This window comes from Schistocerca americana, chromosome 2, assembly GCF_021461395.2.
Source record: "Schistocerca americana isolate TAMUIC-IGC-003095 chromosome 2, iqSchAmer2.1, whole genome shotgun sequence".
Classification (NCBI taxonomy): Eukaryota; Metazoa; Arthropoda; class Insecta; order Orthoptera; family Acrididae; genus Schistocerca; species Schistocerca americana.
In genome coordinates, this window is record NC_060120.1 from 692672061 (window position 1) to 692690155 (window position 18095).

Consider the following 18095-nt stretch of genomic DNA (forward strand, 5'->3'; position numbering starts at 1 on the left):
CTCCGAGCAAGAGAAGTTTACCAGCATCAAAAATAAGCCTCAATTTGAGCAGGAAATTTTTGAGAATATTTGGGGCACAGTGCTGTATGGTAGTGAGTCATGGACAGTGTGAAAATCGGAACAGATGAGAATTGAGATGTGGTGCAACAGAAGATTGTTGAAAATCAAGTAGAGTGATAAAATAAGGAATGGGAGGTTTCCCACAAAATGAGCAAAGAAAGGAACATACGGGAAACAGTGACATCTGCACCCTTTCGTTCTTCTGAAGTCCACATATATCCATATCCATTATGTCTCTGCACAACATAACTCATTTACTGTAACTGAGTTACACCCCAGATGTTTGGCACAGGACAACATTGTAGTTCGATGAGCGGTAGATTTATGCATCAGTAATGGCCCATTGATTCCAGTGTTGCACCATCCCATAAAAAAACTATTGGATATAAAAATCTGGAAAACTGAAGGTGTACAAGTTTTCTCTTCAAATTTAAAAACATATTTTGGCATTGTTTCAATTTCTATGGTCTTGTGGAGGCTGGCTTCACAAGTTTTCTAGTTGGTTGAATGCAATTATTACCCATCACCCCACTTAAATTACTGAAAGCTGAGTCGAGTTAGAAATCTTGCAAACAGCTAGTGAAATATAGGATGACCTACCTTTATTATCTGGTAAGCTTAATACTACTGAAGTGTGGGAGATGCATGAGAGATTGCCTCATAACAATTGTTTTGGCTCGCGAGTATGTGTCCAGAACATTAGTATCATGCATTAAGGTTGAAGTATTTTTCTTTGGAATCTAAACAGTTATGTCAAAATCTCCAATCCATGCGTCAAACAACATTCCACCGCTACACCACATGGTGGCTGAATGCTCAAATTTTACAATAATGTACGACTGACAGCACAGCTGTAATGATACACACACACACACACACACACACACACACACACACACACACCTCATAAGTTTTGTAATGCTGATGGTGAGTAGTAAGCTACTGTAGCTATGCACAATAATGTTAGCTGCCCTCATGTGTCTGGCTGCTGTTCGGATAAGCACAGTTTGTGAAGTGCTCACATTACACAGAGTATATCAAGGAATAAAAGTGTCTTCTCAAATATGATAAACCTCGAAAGTCAAAGAGTAAATAGCATTTTTGAAGAGTAGATATTTTTCAATAATTCACATAATATTATTCAAATCAAGAAATATCTTTTAATACACACTTTCTAAAGTAGCCTGTGTCCTTCCTTGTGATCCAAGCTATCTCCATATCAAATTTCACTGAAGTTGATTCAGTGGTTTGGTTATGAAAATGTAACAGACAGAGTTACTTTCACATTTCCAATACTAGTACGGCAATATGGACGATGAAAGCCACAGGAGTCCGATCAGCAATGTCAGGGTGAATGGCACTGTATTAACATTTTAACTCATGCTCTGATCTGATGAGAATCATCTGTGCTGTGTAAGTCTAGGATTTTATGACTTCAATTTATATTTTGAAGAAAGCTGCAGAATATGTCCTGCCATAGTTTGATTTCCACACAAGAAGTTAAAGAATCTAAATGGCTGTAACTTACCAATGTTGATTGTTGAACATCTCTTATGAAGGTTAGCCAGACCTATAGTTCATCTATGACCTTGCATCAAATCCAAAAAATGTTGCATTTTGAACACACAATGTTCAAAACGTCCAGCTGAAAATTTTAGTTTAAAATGTACAAATGTAGCAGCAACTACTCTAACCAAAGATTTTACAATGGTTGTTTTTTGGCCAAAAGTTGGGCACACATGCCTTTAGTTACCAGAAGATCATTAGTGAATAAACACCCTTTTCCTATTATCGTAATCATTTTCAAATAATAGTGACCTCGACTAAATGTCCCAAGAAATTTCTCAGTGGTTACCTCCATTAACGTATTTATTTCAAAGTTAATGATTATTGCTGTTGGTGCCGAATCACCCTAGTATGGGCGGCAAATCCATATGCTTTATATAAATGTTTAGACACTGCACATACTTTATTTCATCACTTTGCATAAGAGAATACAATTCACATTCTTACCACACATATATCATCCAAACTGAGTAAACACTCAAAACAACATTAATTGAATGACAATATTTAATCAATAAATGAAAAGTGATGTGAGCAAGATCTCTTGGAAATCTACCATAGACATTAACTAACCTTCGAGCCGGGCTGTGCTAGTGCATAACATTACATGACCTCTACTCGAATGTACTAAAAAGCATTCTAAAATCTACATCAGATCATATAATTGTATCTAACTACCTACCTACCTATATACATACACATATATTAAGAATATATGAAATAATAACAAAGAGCATGTTCACTGATTTTTTTGTAACATTTTATTACAGAATGTCTTTTTTACATAATAGCCAGCTTATATACCAACTGAAGCCAAACTGCAGTAAAGCAATTATGGAATTAATATTTAACTTTGTCTTTCCCATCAGTACTTGTTTGTGTTAATGAGGCATACAACATTTTATTGCTGACATCAAATACCTTTCTTCAAGAGGAGGGGGAATTAAAGGTTGCTGTGGTGGTGGTGGAGGAGGGATAAGAAATATTATAACATATAAAACAATTAATACTGTACAATTGTTTAGACATTAAAATATTAAGAAATAAACATTTCAAAAAGCATAACAATTTGTAGACACTAAGTTAATAAGTCTATTTTATAGACAATTAAAACACAGATTTACACTTAAGACAATGCTACACTCCCAGTACCATCACCACTTTGACATGACTGACAAAACACACACACACACACACACACACACACACACACACACACACACAGAGTATGTGCAAATATCTGTAGGAATGTTTTTCCATATTTTACCTCTAGAGTTGCTTTATGAATTATGTACAATAATTTTGTGTGTTGATAAATGACTAGATTATTACACATCTGCCAATAATTTACATAACTGCTTTCTCTCAAATTTGCAACACAGAGTGGTATACTATGTAAGTTAAATTATTTTCATACAGAAAAATAACAACATATATTCAGTCTGTCATGTAGTTTGTACTCAGTTTCAGGATGACAAAGTGTTGTACGTTCCAGTACAACCACTTGAGCAATACCGTCAGACACTGTATACTGTCTTGTCTTGATAGGAGACATGTTGTCCACTGGCTCTCCATCCTCAAGGACCCCTGTAACAACAGCACTGAGATGTTCCAAATATTTTCTATCATACAGCAGAAAGTGATCAAGTTAATTTAATAGAAGGATAGATCAACTACAAAATTACTTCTATATCTGACAAGCCAATAATGTGGAAAAGTGCATATTCTGGAGAAGTGTAATGGTAATTGTTGGTGGATAAGAAGAGTCAGACTACTAACTACCATGTAAAATGGAAAATGTGATTATGACACACAAAAACATCAAATGGACGGTAGGTTTCCCAATTTCCTAATTGCCAGTAAGGTGAATCCAAGATAAGCGGTAAGTGAAACCTGAACTTGCCTGTCAAACTGTTGAAGCAGCTTGGGTTTTTATAAACAATAAGGAAAAACTGCTTCTTACATGTAGCATAGTTTAACAATATTATACAGCACAAATGCTAGAAACATATATCATCATGGAGACATTACTAGCTTTTGTGCCAATACATATTCTCTCTCTCTCTCTCTCTCTCTCTCTCTCTCTCTCTCGGAACCAGGTTTTAAATTGTAAGACATTTCCAGGGGTGCATGTGGACTCTGTCCATAATCTATTGGTTAGGAACTGTAGATTAAAACTGAAGAAACTGCGGAAAGGTGGGAATTAAGGAGATGGGATCTGGATAAACTGAAAGAACCAGAGATTGTAGAGAGTTTCAGAGAAAGCATTAGTGAATGATTGACAAGAACGGGGGAAAGAAATACAGCAGAAGAAGAATGGGTAGCTTTGAGAGATGAATTAGTAAAGACAGCAAAGGATCAAGTAGGTAAAAGGTTGAGGACTAGTAGGAATCCTTGGGTAAAAGAAGAGATACTGAACTTAACTGATGAAAGGAGAAAATAAAAAAATGCAGTAAATGAAGTAGGCAAAAAGGAATACAAACGTCTCCAAAATGAGATCGACAGGAAGTGCAAAATGGCTAAGCAGGGATGGCGAGAGGACAGGTGGTGGTGGTTATTGGGATGTATAAGGGGGACTAAACAGCGAAGGTCATCAGTCCCCCATTCCAAAAAACAGGCGAGACATAAATTCACGAAGCAGGTAAAACCCCAAGGGGAAGGAGACTCCCCCCAGGCCCTAAAAGAACACAAATGCGGCAACGAACACAACAGACACGAAGAGTACAGAGGAACATCAAACAAAAAGAAACAGAAGAAAAGAAGATGGCCGGAGACCGGTTAACTGACCACGAGAACAAAAAAAGGGAAAGAGTCAACCATCTGACGACACACGAAAACAGCAACAAATATTGAGAGACGCGAGGACAAAAGACACAGAAAGGGAAAGGTGCAGGACCTCCCTAAATGGAACCATAAAAAGGACTACCACGGATAAAATTTAAAACGTCATCAGCCATGGAGGCATCGTCACATAAAACCAAAGGCAAAGTGCCTGGGAGATTAAAAGACTGCCGGAGGGTGCGCAGTCGGGGACACTCCAACAAAATGTGGGCGACCATCAGCCGGGACCCACACCGACACAGGGGGGGATCCTCCTGACGCAAAAGATGGCCGTGCGTCAGGTAGGTATGGTCGATGCGGAGCCGACACAGGATGACAGAGTCCCTGCGAGAAGCCCACAGGGAGGACCGCCACACATCGGTCGTCTCCTTGACAGCCCGCAGTTTATTCGGGGATGTCATGCCACGCCACTCAGCAGTCCACATCCCAAGTACCTTACGGCGCAACACCAGCTGCTGATCGGGAGCCGTGAGGCCGATCTCCAAAGATGGGGCGTCGATCGCCCCTTTGGCCAGACTGTCAACATGTTCGTTCCCCGGGATGCCAACGTGACCTGGCGTCCAAACAAAGACCACCGACCGACCAGAACGGGTAATGGTGGAAACAGACTCCTGAATAGAGGACACCAGAGGAGAAGAGGGATAGCAGCGGTCAATGGCCTGGAGGCTGCTCAGGGAGTCACTACAGATGACAATGGACGTACCTGAGCAGAAACGCATATGCTCAAGAGCGCGCAATATGGCCACCAGCTCTGCAGTAAAAATACTGCTGCCAGCCGGCAAGGAGCACTGCTCAACATGGGCAGCGCGAGCAAAAGCGTAGGCAGTGCGACCATCAACCAGGGAACCATCAGTGTAGACAGTCTCACAGCCCGAAAATGAGGCGAGGAGCGCAAGAAAATGGCGACGGAGGGCCACAGGCGGAACCGAGTCCTTGGGTCCCTGTGCCAAGTCCAGATGGACGGACGGCCGAGGCAAACACCAGGGAGGCGTAGGTGCACGGACCCCGAAGGGAGGCAGAAGAGGGAATGACCCCAGTTCCGACAGCAGGGACTGGACGCGGACAGCTATGGAAAGCCCAGACCGAGGTCACCGTTTGGGCAGATGGAGGACCACGGCAGGGAAAAGCAGGCGACGACTGGGGCGGCCCGGCGAGCAATGCACGTGGACAGCATAGTCGGCGAGCAGTCGATGGCGGCAAATCCGCAGCGGGGGAACCCCGGCCTCCACCAGTAGACTATCCACGGGGCTTGTACGAAAAGCGCCAGTTGCAAGCCGAACCCCACAGTGGTGTATGGGGTCTAACAACTTCAACACTGAGGGTGATGCAGACCCATAGGCCAGGCTCCCATAATCAAGCCTGGACTGCACAAGGGCTCTGTATAATCGCAACAGCGTGCAGCGATCCGCGCCCCAAGATGTGTGGCTCAGGCAGCGGAGGGCGTTGAGGTGCCGCCAGCACTTTTGCTTCAGCTGAGTAATATGAGGAACCCATGTGAGCCGGGCATCAAAGACAAGTCCTAAGAAGCGGCAAGTGTCCACCACTTCAAGCAGGTGGCCGTCGAGGTAAAGTTCAGGATGAGGGTGGACCGTCAGACGCCTGCACAAGTGCATAACTCGAGTCTTGGCTGCAGAGAACTGAAAACCATGAGTCAGAGCCCATGATGCTGCCTTGCGAACGGCTACTTGCAGCCTGCGTTCGGCGACTGCCGTAGTCGTGGAGCTAAAAGAGATGCAGAAGTCGTCGGCATACAAAGAAGGAGACACTGACGACCCCACGGCTGTAGCCAGACCATTAATGGCCACAAGAAATAAGGAGACGCTCAACACCGAGCCCTGCGGGACCCCATTTTCCTGTGTATGAGATGAACTAGAGGCGGCACCGACTTGCACCCGGAAAGAGCGGCGCAATAGAAAGGTTTGAAGAAAAGCCGGGAGCCGACCACAAAGACCCCACTCATGCAACGTAGCAAGGATGTGATGCCTCCATGTGGTGTCATATGCTTTCCGCAGATCAAAAAAGACAGCAACGAGATGCTGACATCGGGCAAAGGCCGTATGGATGGCAGATTCCAGCCGCACCAAATTGTCCGCAGCAGACCGGCCCCGACGGAAGCCACCCTGGGATGGAGCGAGGAGACCGCGCGACTCAAGGACCCAACACAAACGCCGCCCCACCATACGTTCGAGTAATTTGCACAAAACGTTGGTGAGGGTAATGGGACGATAGCTGTCCACCGCCAGTGGGTCCGCACCGGGCTTCAAGATGGGGACAATAAGACCCTCTCGCCATTGCGATGGGAACACGCCCTCGCTCCAAATGCGGTTAAAGATGGTGAGGATGTCTCTCTGGCAGTCCCTGGAGAGATGCTTCAGCATCTGCGTGTGGATGCAGTCTGGTCCTGGTGCTGTATCAGGGCAATCGGCGAGGGCAGCGAGGAATTCCCTCTCGCTGAAAGGAGCATTGTATTTTTCAGAACAACGCGGGTGGAATGATAACGGCGTCTGCTCGGCTCGCTCCTTTAGAGAGCGAAAGCCGGGGGATAAGTTGCAGTCGCAGAGCTTTTAGCAAAGTGCGCAGCAAGGCGTTCAGCAGTGGCGGCAGCGTCCGTCAAGACAGCGCCGTCCAAGGAGATCCCAGGGACACCCATAGGGGTCTGGTGTCCATAAATCTGCCGGTTCCGGGACCACACGAGCGAGGGGGAGACACGGGAGCCAAAGGATGAAACATACCTCTCCCAGCACTCCTGCTTACGCCGTGCAATAAGATGACGGGCCAAGGCACGGAGCCTCTTAAAGGCGATGAGGGCCTCTAGAGACGGGTGCCGCCTATGACGCTGGAGGGCCCGCCTACGGTCGCGAATAGCCTCAGCAGTCTCCGGCGACCACCAGGGTACAGCCTTCCTCCGAGGGAGTCCAGAAGAGCGGGGGATGGCAGCCTCTGCCGCCAAAATGATTGACGTGGTTAAGACACGGACCACCTCGTCGATGTCACCCTGTGGGGGAGACTCGATGGTTGCAGCGGAAGTAAAAGCCGGCCAGTCGGCCCTGTAGAAAGCCCAGCGGGGCAGGCGCCCAGAAGAATGACACTGGGGCAGTGACAAATAGATGGGAAAATGGTCACTACCACACAGGTCAGGATGCACTCCCCAGTGGAGGGATGGGACAAGTCCGGGGCTGCAAAGAGAGAGATTGATGGCCGAGAACGAGCCATGGGCCACACTGAAATGCATGGGAGCATCGGTGTTCAAGAGGCTAAGGTCGTGCTGAGCCAACAAATGCTCCACGGCATGGCCGCAGTCATCGGAGACAGTCCCACCCCATAGAGGGTTGTGGGCATTGAAATCGCCCAGTAACAAGAAAGGAGGCGGCAATTGGGCCAGCAGCGCAGCCAGCTCATGCTGCGTGACATCACCATCCGGTGGAAGGTAAAGACTGCAGACGGTAATAGCCTGTGGTGTCCACACCCTAACAGCGACAGCCTCTAAAGCCGTTTGCAGAGGGACAGACTCGCTGTGAAGAGAGTTAAGGACATAGATGCAGACGCCACCAGACACCCTTGCATAAGCTGCTCGGTTCTTATAATAACCCCGATAGCCACGGAGGGCGGGGGTTCGCATTGCTGGAAACCAAGTTTCCTGCAGAGCAATGCAGAGAAAAGGATGAAGGCTGATAAGTTGTCGGAGCTCAGCTAGATGGTGGAAGAAACCGCCGCAGTTCCACTGGAGGATGTTATTGGCCATGTCAGAGAGAGGCGTGACGGGACTTGGAAGGCAGATTACGCCGTTGGGTCACCTGCTCCCTGCGATTGAGCACCGGTGCAAGCGCTACCCATGACGTCTGGGGACCGGCAAGATCGAGGTCCTCAGCGGACGCCAGAATCTCCACCTCGTCCTCAGACGCAGAGCTTGTAGGAAGCGGTGGGACGGGTGCCACCGCAATGTCAGTATTCTTGTAGATTTTCTTCTGCTTCTGCTTCTGTTTCTCGCGTTGTGCCTTCGGTGGTTCAGGCTTGGAGGGCTTCACAGGGTCAGTCTCAGGGACGGACGACGACCGTGAGGCCCTACGACCAGGGACTGGCGGTTGTTTGAGCCACTTGCGGGTGTCTGCTGTGCCGCTGGTCGGAACTTGTGAAGGGAGGTCCCCAAGGGACCCCTTCCTTGCGAGAGTAGCCGAAGAAGTCTTACGCTTCTCTGGCTGGGAAGGGGGAACTGATGTCCCCGATTGTTGGGGGGGTGTTGCTCCTGAAGGAGATGGAGCAGGAGCAACAGGTTGTGAAATGCCCCCCACAAGCAAGGGGGCTGGTGGATGCTGACCAATCTTAGAGCCGATTCGTGATGATGGGAGAACCGTCGTTGCAGCAGCGGCGTAGGTTGATGTCATTGCCACAGGATGGAGCCACTCATATTTCCACCTAGCCTCGGGGTAGGTCAGGCGGTCCAGGGTCTTATATTCCATTATCTTCCTTTCTTTCTGGAATATCCTACAGTCCGGCGAGCAGGGGGAATGGTGTTCTCCGCAGTTAACACAGATAGGAGGCGGGGCACATGGAGTATCAGGATGCGAAGGACGTCCACAATCCCGACACATGATGCTGGAAGCACAGCGAGATGACATGTGCCCGAACTTCCAGCATTTAAATTTAAAACACCGCATCGGAGGAGGGATATATGGCTTCACAGCACAATGGTAAACCATCACCTTAACCTTTTCGGGTAAGCCATCACCCTCAAAGGCCAAGATGAAGGCACCGGTGGCTACATGATTATCCCTCGGACCCCGATGGACGCGCCGGACGAAGTGAACACCTCGTCGTTCTAGGTTGGCGCGTAGTTCATCGTCGGACTGCAGAAGAAGATACCTGTGGAATATAATACTCTGGACCATGTTTAAACTGTTATGGGGAGTGATGGTGACGGGAACATCCCCCAACTTGTCACAAGTGAGCAACCTCCGTGACTGGGCAGAGGATGCTGTTTTGATGAGAACCGGCCCAGAGCGTATTTTGGACAAGCCCTCCACCTCCCCGAACTTGTCCTCTAAATGCTCCACAAAAAACTGAGGCTTAGTTTGCATAAAAGATTTACCATCGACCCGTGTACAGACAAGGTACCGGGGTGAATAATCTCCACTGCTGTCTTTAGCCATGCGTCCCTCCCATGGAGTGGCCAGGGAGGGAAATGATCTTGGATTGAATTGCTTGCCGTTGAGGTTAGACCTCGATCGCTTAGAGACTGCTGGTGGAGGCTCACCAGCGAGAGATGATGTACCACGCTTCATTGCGGGTCATCCGCCCTGATGCCACCCACTCTGACCAGGGGCTCTTCCCACGGGCGCCACCCAGCCACAGCAAAGACCACCTGGCAGGATGGCCTTTGCTGGGAGTCCCGATGCCCCAGAGGGATAGACATCTACTCCTCGGCATATGTGGGGAGGTAGCAGCTCAGGCATCAGCAGTGCGATCCCTGTGTAGTCAGGGGGCTACCACCAAGAGGGTACATGACAACCCCACCACAACGGACTGGCTACCGTGCTGGATGTCGGGTGTCGAAATATCCATGTACACCATGAGGCCAAAGATGGAAGTGCACAATGAAGGGAATGAATGCCACCCAGAACACGCTGCAGTGGATGTGGCCGGAAGCTCGATGTAAGTTCAACTCCATGAAAAATCAGGTGTGCCAGATCTTAGGGCAAGATGAATTTAAGATGCACCACGTAAGGTGTCCTCCTCCAAATGGTACGCACTAACGGAAAAATTTAGAAAGAGAGTGGTCAAACCCCTGAGGGGACCATCACATTAAAGGCCGAAACAGTTGAGACTCCATTTAGTCGCCTCTTATGACAGGCAGGAATACCGCGGGCCTATTCTTACCCCCGAACCTGCAGGGGGCGGCGAGAGGACAAATGTAAGGATGTAGAGTCTTATCTCATGAGGGGTAAGATAGATACTGCCTACAGGAAAATTAGAGAGACCTTTGGAGAAAAGAGAACCACTTGCATGAATATCAAGAGCTCAGATGGAAACCCAGTTCAAAGCAAAGAAGAGAAAGCAGAAATGTGGAAGAAGTATATAGAGGGTCTACACAAAAGCAGTGTACTCGAGGGTGATATTATGGAAATTGAAGAGGATGTAGATGAAGATGAAATGGGAGATATGATACTGCATGAAGAACTTGACAAAGCAGTGAAAGACATAAGTCGAAACAAGGTCCCGGGAGTAGACATCATTCCATTAGAACTACTGATAGCTTTGGGAGAGCCAGCCCTGACAAAACTCTACCATCTGGTGAGCAAGATGTATGAGACATGCAAAATACCTTCAGACTTCAAGAAGAATATAATAATTCCAATCCCAAGAAAAGCAGGTGTTGACAGGTGTGAAAATTACCAAACCATCAGTTTACTAAGTCATGGCTGCAAAATACTAACACTAATTGTTTACAGACAAATGGAAAAACTGGTAGAAGCTGACCTCGGGGAAGATCAATTTGGATTCCATAGAAATGTTGGAACATGTGTGGCAATACTGACCCTATGACTTATCTTAGAAGATAGATTAAGGAAAGGCAAACCTATGTTTCTTGCATTTGTAGACTTGGAGAAGGATTTTCACAATGCTGGCTGGAATACTCTCTTTCAAATTCTGAAGGTGGGGGAGCGAAAGGTTATTTACAATTTGTGCAGAAACCAGATAGCAGTTATAAGAGTCAAGGGGCATGAAAGGGAAGCAGTGGTTAGGAAGGGGGTAACAGAGAGTTGTAGCCTATCCCCGATGTTATTCAATCTGCATATTGAGCAAGCAGTAAAGGAAACAAAAGAAAATTTGAAGTAGGAATTAAAATCCATGGAGAAGAAATAAAAACTTTGAGGTTTGCCGATGACATTGAAATTCTGACACAGACAGCAAAAGACCTGAAAGAGCAGTTGAACTGAATGTACAGTGTCTTGAAAGGAGGACATGAGATGAACATCAATGAAAGCAAAACGAGGATATTGGAATGTAGTCGAATTAAATCAGATTATGCTGAGAGAATTAGAATAGGAAATGGGAGACTTAAAGTAGTAGATGAGTTTTGCTATTTGGGGAGCAAAATATCTGATGATGGTCGAAGTAGAGGGGATATAAAATGTAGACTGGCAATGGCAAGGAAAGTGTTTCTGAAGAAGAGAAATTTATTAACATCGAATATAGATTTGAGTGTCAGGAAGTCATTTCTGAAAGTATTTGTATGGAGCGTAGCCATGTATGGAAGAGAAACAGGGACGATAACTAGTTTAGACAAGAAGAGAATAGAAGCTTTAGAAATCTGGTGCTATAGAAGAATGCTGAAGATTAGATGGATAGACCATGTAACTAATGAGGTGGTTCTGAATAGAATTGGGAAGAAGAAAACTGCAAACACATGCAAAAAATACACAGCAAAGGGCAATGCGCTTTTGCTTACAGATAGCCATTGGAGAAAAGATACCTTATACTCTACACAATGTAATCATTTATATCCAAGTTTCTGGGTGAAAACAAAATGCCCAATGCCAGACAAGCTTAGACACTGCGTGGCAGTGATTGTTTTGCTGTACTGATGTGGCGTGTAACAAAGCTGATAACTGGATTGGAAGTTTAATTAATTTTTCAGAGCAAAACTGAAAATTGTTTTGTTTCCATCATTCCATATCAGCATGCTGTGATTTGCAATTTACGTTAAAGACACATAAGAAAAATAAAAACAAAATTAAAATGTAATGAGCAAGTTTGATTATAGATGTAGGTAAATTAGATTAAATAAGTCTGTGTAACCTGCCATTCCTTTTGCTTCATTCTATTGTATTTTAATGAAGGACAGCAATGGTCAGAAAATTAAAGTTTTAAAGAGACTTGTTCTTTGTAATGTAAAGGCAGCATGCAGACTGTTTAAAGGAAGTTCTCCTAATATGCCTGTCATTTGTTTCCAAATTTGCACAGTTGAGGCCTAAAAATTGTATTCTAACAACCCTACTGGTAGACATACTATGTATGTATGTGCTGTTCACAAAAACTTGAAACTTATGAAGGAAAATGCATGGTTGAATTCAGTGGCAATACATATAAACATTGCCTTGCAAAGGTTCTCTGCAATCCACCATCAACAGATTGTCACTTGGGAGACTGTAATTCAAACTCCGGAAATCAGGAAATGAAGACCACACTTTGGATGGCATTTGAAGATGCTAGTAGGCAAAGTCACCTTCTGACAGTGGATTCCTGTGGACAGGTGTAAATTAGAAACATTATAAATATCAACAACGAGTTAATCTATTTATTTTGCAGTAAGCTGGCTGTATTGATCCATCATTATTTTATGCAAGACGACAAAGTTCATTTATGAAACATGTTAGAAGAAGCCAACAAGATTCACAGTTTGCTGTGTACTGTGATTTTTCAGAGAACTACTCATTTTTGATGCAGGATGAGATCCATAGCTATGACTGGACTAGTGACAAAGTCACTGTCAACTCATTTGTTGTTTACTACAAAGGGGAAAGATTTCTGAACCTTGTATGAGATCTACTGCATTTTAAGACTGCTTCAAACTATGGGACTGGGACTTGGCCGCAAATGCTTCTGCTGTCGATCACTACAGTTTTAATAGCCTCATCTATAAGCAACATTTCTTTGGGTTGGGTTAGTGAAATAGGTGTAGCATTTTATTAGTTGTTTCTGAGAAGATCATGTTATGGCTTGGGTAAGATGGAGAAACACCTACTAGCACATGCTGAAATCCAACAGTGGCAGGACTGTGGCCTATCCAATCTGTTCTTTACTCTTCTGCGATACTGTCACATTTGTCGGCTGGGATCCTACAACTGACAGGTGAATATGAAGTAGGTGGTTCAGAAGGGTCATACTCAATGCCATGCACAATCTCAATGGTATTATTGTGACTAGCACTCCAGCACTCCCTCGCCTGTGCATTATCATATAGATACTTCACAAATCTTGAGTCAGAAAATGGGGTTGTTTGCATCAAGAAAAGTAACAATACAGACAGTGCAATGTTGTATGGAGCTCTTGAACATAACTGCATCTTCTTTCAATGTGGCAGTAGAGAGAGCATTCCTGCTAATAACAGCAACATTAGTCACACAAGTGGCAACATGTTGATCTCAGTTCCATTATGGCTGTATCTGTGTAAAGCTCCAACTGAATGTTGCCAGGTTGCACCTGTCACAGTGGTATGGGCCCAACATTTGCTGCGATTGTATTGGATGCCAGTGCGTACACAATAAGTTTCTGACATGTGGCAGTGCCCTTAACTTCGAGGTCTCTGTGGCTTTACCTCTGAACAATATAACTGAAGACTGCACATTGCCCGCTCTTTCCTGACCACCATACACAAAGAGGTTGTTCAACTGTTGCACCACTGGCCAATACTTTCTACAGATCTCTTACCCACTGGAAATATCTTTTCATAGGTTGCTGAATGGCTGGCACATCTCCACTCACCAACCACTGTGTTTGCTGTACTCTAGCATGGAGTTGAAACAGAATGGAACCACACCTGTCATCTGAGATCAGTTCAACTCGATGCCGAGCCAGGTTAGAGTCGTCATTGCTGCTACAGGTGGCTGTTCTATGTACTTCATTTCACCCCTTGTGTATTCCAAAATAATCTACATATTTAATAATGTGTTCTTTCTAGTATACTGTATATGCACAATAAGTAACATTTAATTAATTGTGCTTCTTCTTGGCATTGCAATTTTAATACCCAACAGTGTACATACATTTCCCTATCATTCTGCCATCATTAAAAGAGGCTTTACTCTTCAAACAATTGATTGGGTTACTTACAGTTTCATAAGTGGAGTTCACAACAAGACATCCTGCATAATAATACTAAATGGCTTCGCCAAGTACTGCTTGGAACAAATAGTTTAGAAACTATTAGTTCCAAGCAGTAATATATTAGATCTAAGAGCAACTTGACCTTTCTGAGAGTTTCCATATCCAACTAGGTATCAGTAATCCTGAGAGGCAATTGCAGCAACAATGATTACTAAAGTACAAAGGACACCTAAAACAAACAGAAAGCCTTACATGAACAGTAAGCTAGATAAAGAGGCAATCTGGTCAAATTTCAAAGAGGATCTCTTCAACATTTACTTCTGGGTTGGAGCATTTAGAATAAGTGTGGCTCAAGGTTAAAAAGAAAACTGAGCAAGCACTGGTTAGACACGTACTTAGTAAAGCAGTTCATGATGGAAAGAAACCTCCATAGTACGCAGTCACCATGAAGAAACTTCTGAATAAACAGTGAGTACTGTGCAACAGGTGTAAAACAAAACATAAGGCTATAGATAGAGTGGTACTGGGTGAAATAGTTTTGGCTGCCAAAAGCAAAATATGCTCAGCCTTCAGTGACTACCGTAGCAGAATCTTATTGAAAGTCATAAAACTCAAAGAAACTTGGGTTTTATGTAAAGGCTGTCAGTGGCACAAAAGTTAAGCGCCCTGGTAGTCGGAGGTTAAGAGATTACACAGTGAAGCCATCAGCCCTCAGTCAAGAGATAGTTCATCTTGAGTTAGTGATGTCAGCCAGAAATGTGATTGAATTATGGAAGTATGCAGGAAGGGTAAAATCATGGCACTAGAATCAAATTTGATACCAGAGCTGAGAAATACTTTAATCCTGTGGTGCATCATTTCCACTGCATTGGGCAGGTTTTAATGGTCACTTCTTTGACATTTTCAGTCATGAGATCGCAAATACATGCAGGGCACAGCACCAGCAGGGACTGCCTATGCTATTGGACTGCGTGTGTTTGCCGCCTCAGGACTGACTGAAAACGCCAAAGATGCAACCATTAACAGGCGCCCACAGCAGTGTACAGGGCATCCCACAGGGGTAATAAGAAGTTAAATTATATAGGTCAGGCCAACACATGTCAGGGCAGATAAGACGTCTACCATGGCTCATCTGTAGCAAAAGAAGCCCCACCCACATCTGACCCCCACCATCCCATTTAAGAGTGAAGATAGTAACTGAGTAAAAAAATTCCTTCTATCTAGGGAGACACCACCCTGCTGCTGCTGCTGCTGCTGCTGCTGCTGCTGCTCCTGCTCGTGCTTCGAAAGTTATTTGAAATATTATACTTTAGAACAAATAGCACTTTTACGGAGAACCAGTTAAACTGTCCATGAGTCATCTGTCAATATCAGAGGCAAAGAATCTAGAAGCTCACACGGAGAGCCAGAAGGCGGTGGCATTCCACCAGGATTAGAGTGACTGACTGTAAGGCTATGCAACCAAAATGTGGAGGTAGTGTTTAAAGTAAAATAAAACTACAAGTTAATCTTGTATGACCAATGTGGAGGCGACATAGGATGCTAAATTCAATGTGGGAGGAACACAAGGCTGAGCACCATGCAGCAGTAGTCTCTTTGATATTGTAGAAGGTCAAAAACCAACTAGATGATGATCCATCTCCAAGTGAGGAGAGGTCTTATTTGCACACACAACACCTGGGATCATCAAAGCAAATGCAGGGAGAGTAATAACTTCCCTAACCAATCAGTTGGCCAGTTCATTCTTTAGGATACCCATGACACACGGAACCCAGAGATGGACAACTGAAAAGGCAGGTCAGAAAGGAGGTCATGAACAGCAGATATCATAAGGTGACAAGAGTAATACCCATCAGTAGCTTGAGTCATTACAAATTAAAACATGATCAAGGGAGGTCTGTTTGATAAAATTTAGGTCTCTGTTAATGGCCATCAGCTCTGCTATAAAAACACTACATGTTTCTGGCCACAAATGATGTTCCTGGATGGTGGAAAATATATAAGCACACGTTATTCTAGCCATGATTTTAAGCTATCAGCGTAGATGATGGTAGCATCCTGATATTTCTGAAGAACTGAGAGGAATGGATGACAAAAGGTTATAGGAGCAGCTGAAACTTTAGGTCATTGAAATACAAGGTGCACAACTTTGCTTCTGCCGTTTACTGATAGGTGGCGACAATGGTAAATAGTGGTCGAAAGATACAGATCACAGACGTCAGGCAGTTAGCTAGGACATCAGTCAACATAATCTCATTCAAACATTAGTCGCTTTGTGTCTACATCATAAAGTTGTTCTTGATTGAAAATGTCAGTTTACAAGCCTAATTCTCATCATTTCTGGGAGGTGTTACTGTTTTGTTTAAATATGAAGAAAACAGCAGTTGAGTCTCATCAAATGCTTTCAAGTACATATGGTAAGGATGCTATTAGTGAAAGAACTTGTTGTGAGTGGTTTCAACGCTTCAAGAACGGTGATTTTAACGTCATAGACCAGCATAGTGGTGGAAGCGAGAATGTTTTCGAAGATGCAGACTTTGAGACATTGCTGAGTGAAGACTTGCGTCAAACTCAAGAAGAATTGTCATGATTAGTGGGAGTGACACAGCAAGCCATTTCAAAATGTCTCGAGGCTATGAGCATGATTCAGAAAGAAGGAACTTGGGACCCGTGTGAGCTGAAACCAAGAGACGTCAAACGACGTTTATGTGTTTGTGAACAGTTCCCTCAGAGGTAAAAACAGAAGGGATTTCTGTATCGCACTGTGACCAGGGATGTAAAATGCAAAAAATCATGGGGATAGCCCGGCCGTGCTTGACAATCAAACCGAATATTCACGGCTCCAAGATCATGCTCTGCATTTGGTGGGACCAGCTCGGCGTCGTGTACTATGAGGTGTTAAAACCAAGTGAAAATCACAGGTGCTCATTATCGAATGCAATTAATGTGTTTGAGCAAAGCATTAAAAGCCAAATGGCTGCAATACAGCGAGAGGCATGATAAAGTGATTTTCCAGCACGACAATGCTTTACCCCACATTCCAAAAGAGGTCAAAACATACTTGGAAATATTCAAATAGGCAGTCCTACCCCACCCGCCGTACTCTGAAGACGTTGTTCCCTCTGACTATCACCTGTTTAGGTCAATGGCACATGGCCTGGCTGACCAACACTTCCGATCTCTTGCAGAAGTCACAAATTGGATCGATTCGTGGATCACTTCAAAAGATGAATAATTTTTTTGACGCAGGATTCATACACTGCCCGAAAGATGGGAGAAAGTAGTGGCCAGCGATGGAAAATACTTTGAACGGTAGACGTGTAACCAATTTGTTTCATTAAAGCGTCGAATGCCGGGGAAAAAATGGCGGAAGCAAAGTTGTACACCTTGCACATTGATCCTAATTCATGGTCTTTGTAATAACCATAGCGGTGTGTGAGAAAACATGGGGAACACACTTCAAGGGGTTACACAGGAGCCCCCACAGATGACTTCGAGGTGTACAAACCTGTAATCCTCTCCGAGGGTGTGTGACAGGGAGTAGCTGCAAAAAGGGTTTCATAAGTTGGATAATTAGTAAACTGTCGGATGATGATTGCATATGTGAGGAAGACATGATACTATTGGAACTGAAGAGGGAAGATCCCCACTCTGGCATGGAGATTGTTTATGAAACTAGCCTGTAAGACACCATTGGCCACTCTTATGCTATTACGATGGACTAGTTTCAATAATTTAGAAGTTAAAGGTGCTGTGAAGTTATAAACCTGACAACCATAGTCCAATTCGGAAAAGATCCGGGT

At 44.5% G+C, this 18095-nt stretch overlaps 1 protein-coding gene across 2 annotated transcripts in view; it reads right to left on the bottom strand.

Annotated features, from left to right (window-relative positions):
- Positions 1 to 2364: 2364 nt before the first annotated feature.
- LOC124595224 (maestro heat-like repeat-containing protein family member 1) overlaps positions 2365 to 18095 on the bottom strand; it is a 271523-nt gene continuing 255792 nt past the window's right edge. For both annotated transcript variants that reach the window (XM_047133879.1, XM_047133878.1), the window contains exon 30: positions 2365 to 3213. The gene's annotated coding sequence lies outside the window, so the exon portion shown is untranslated. The remainder of the gene's footprint in view (positions 3214 to 18095) is intronic.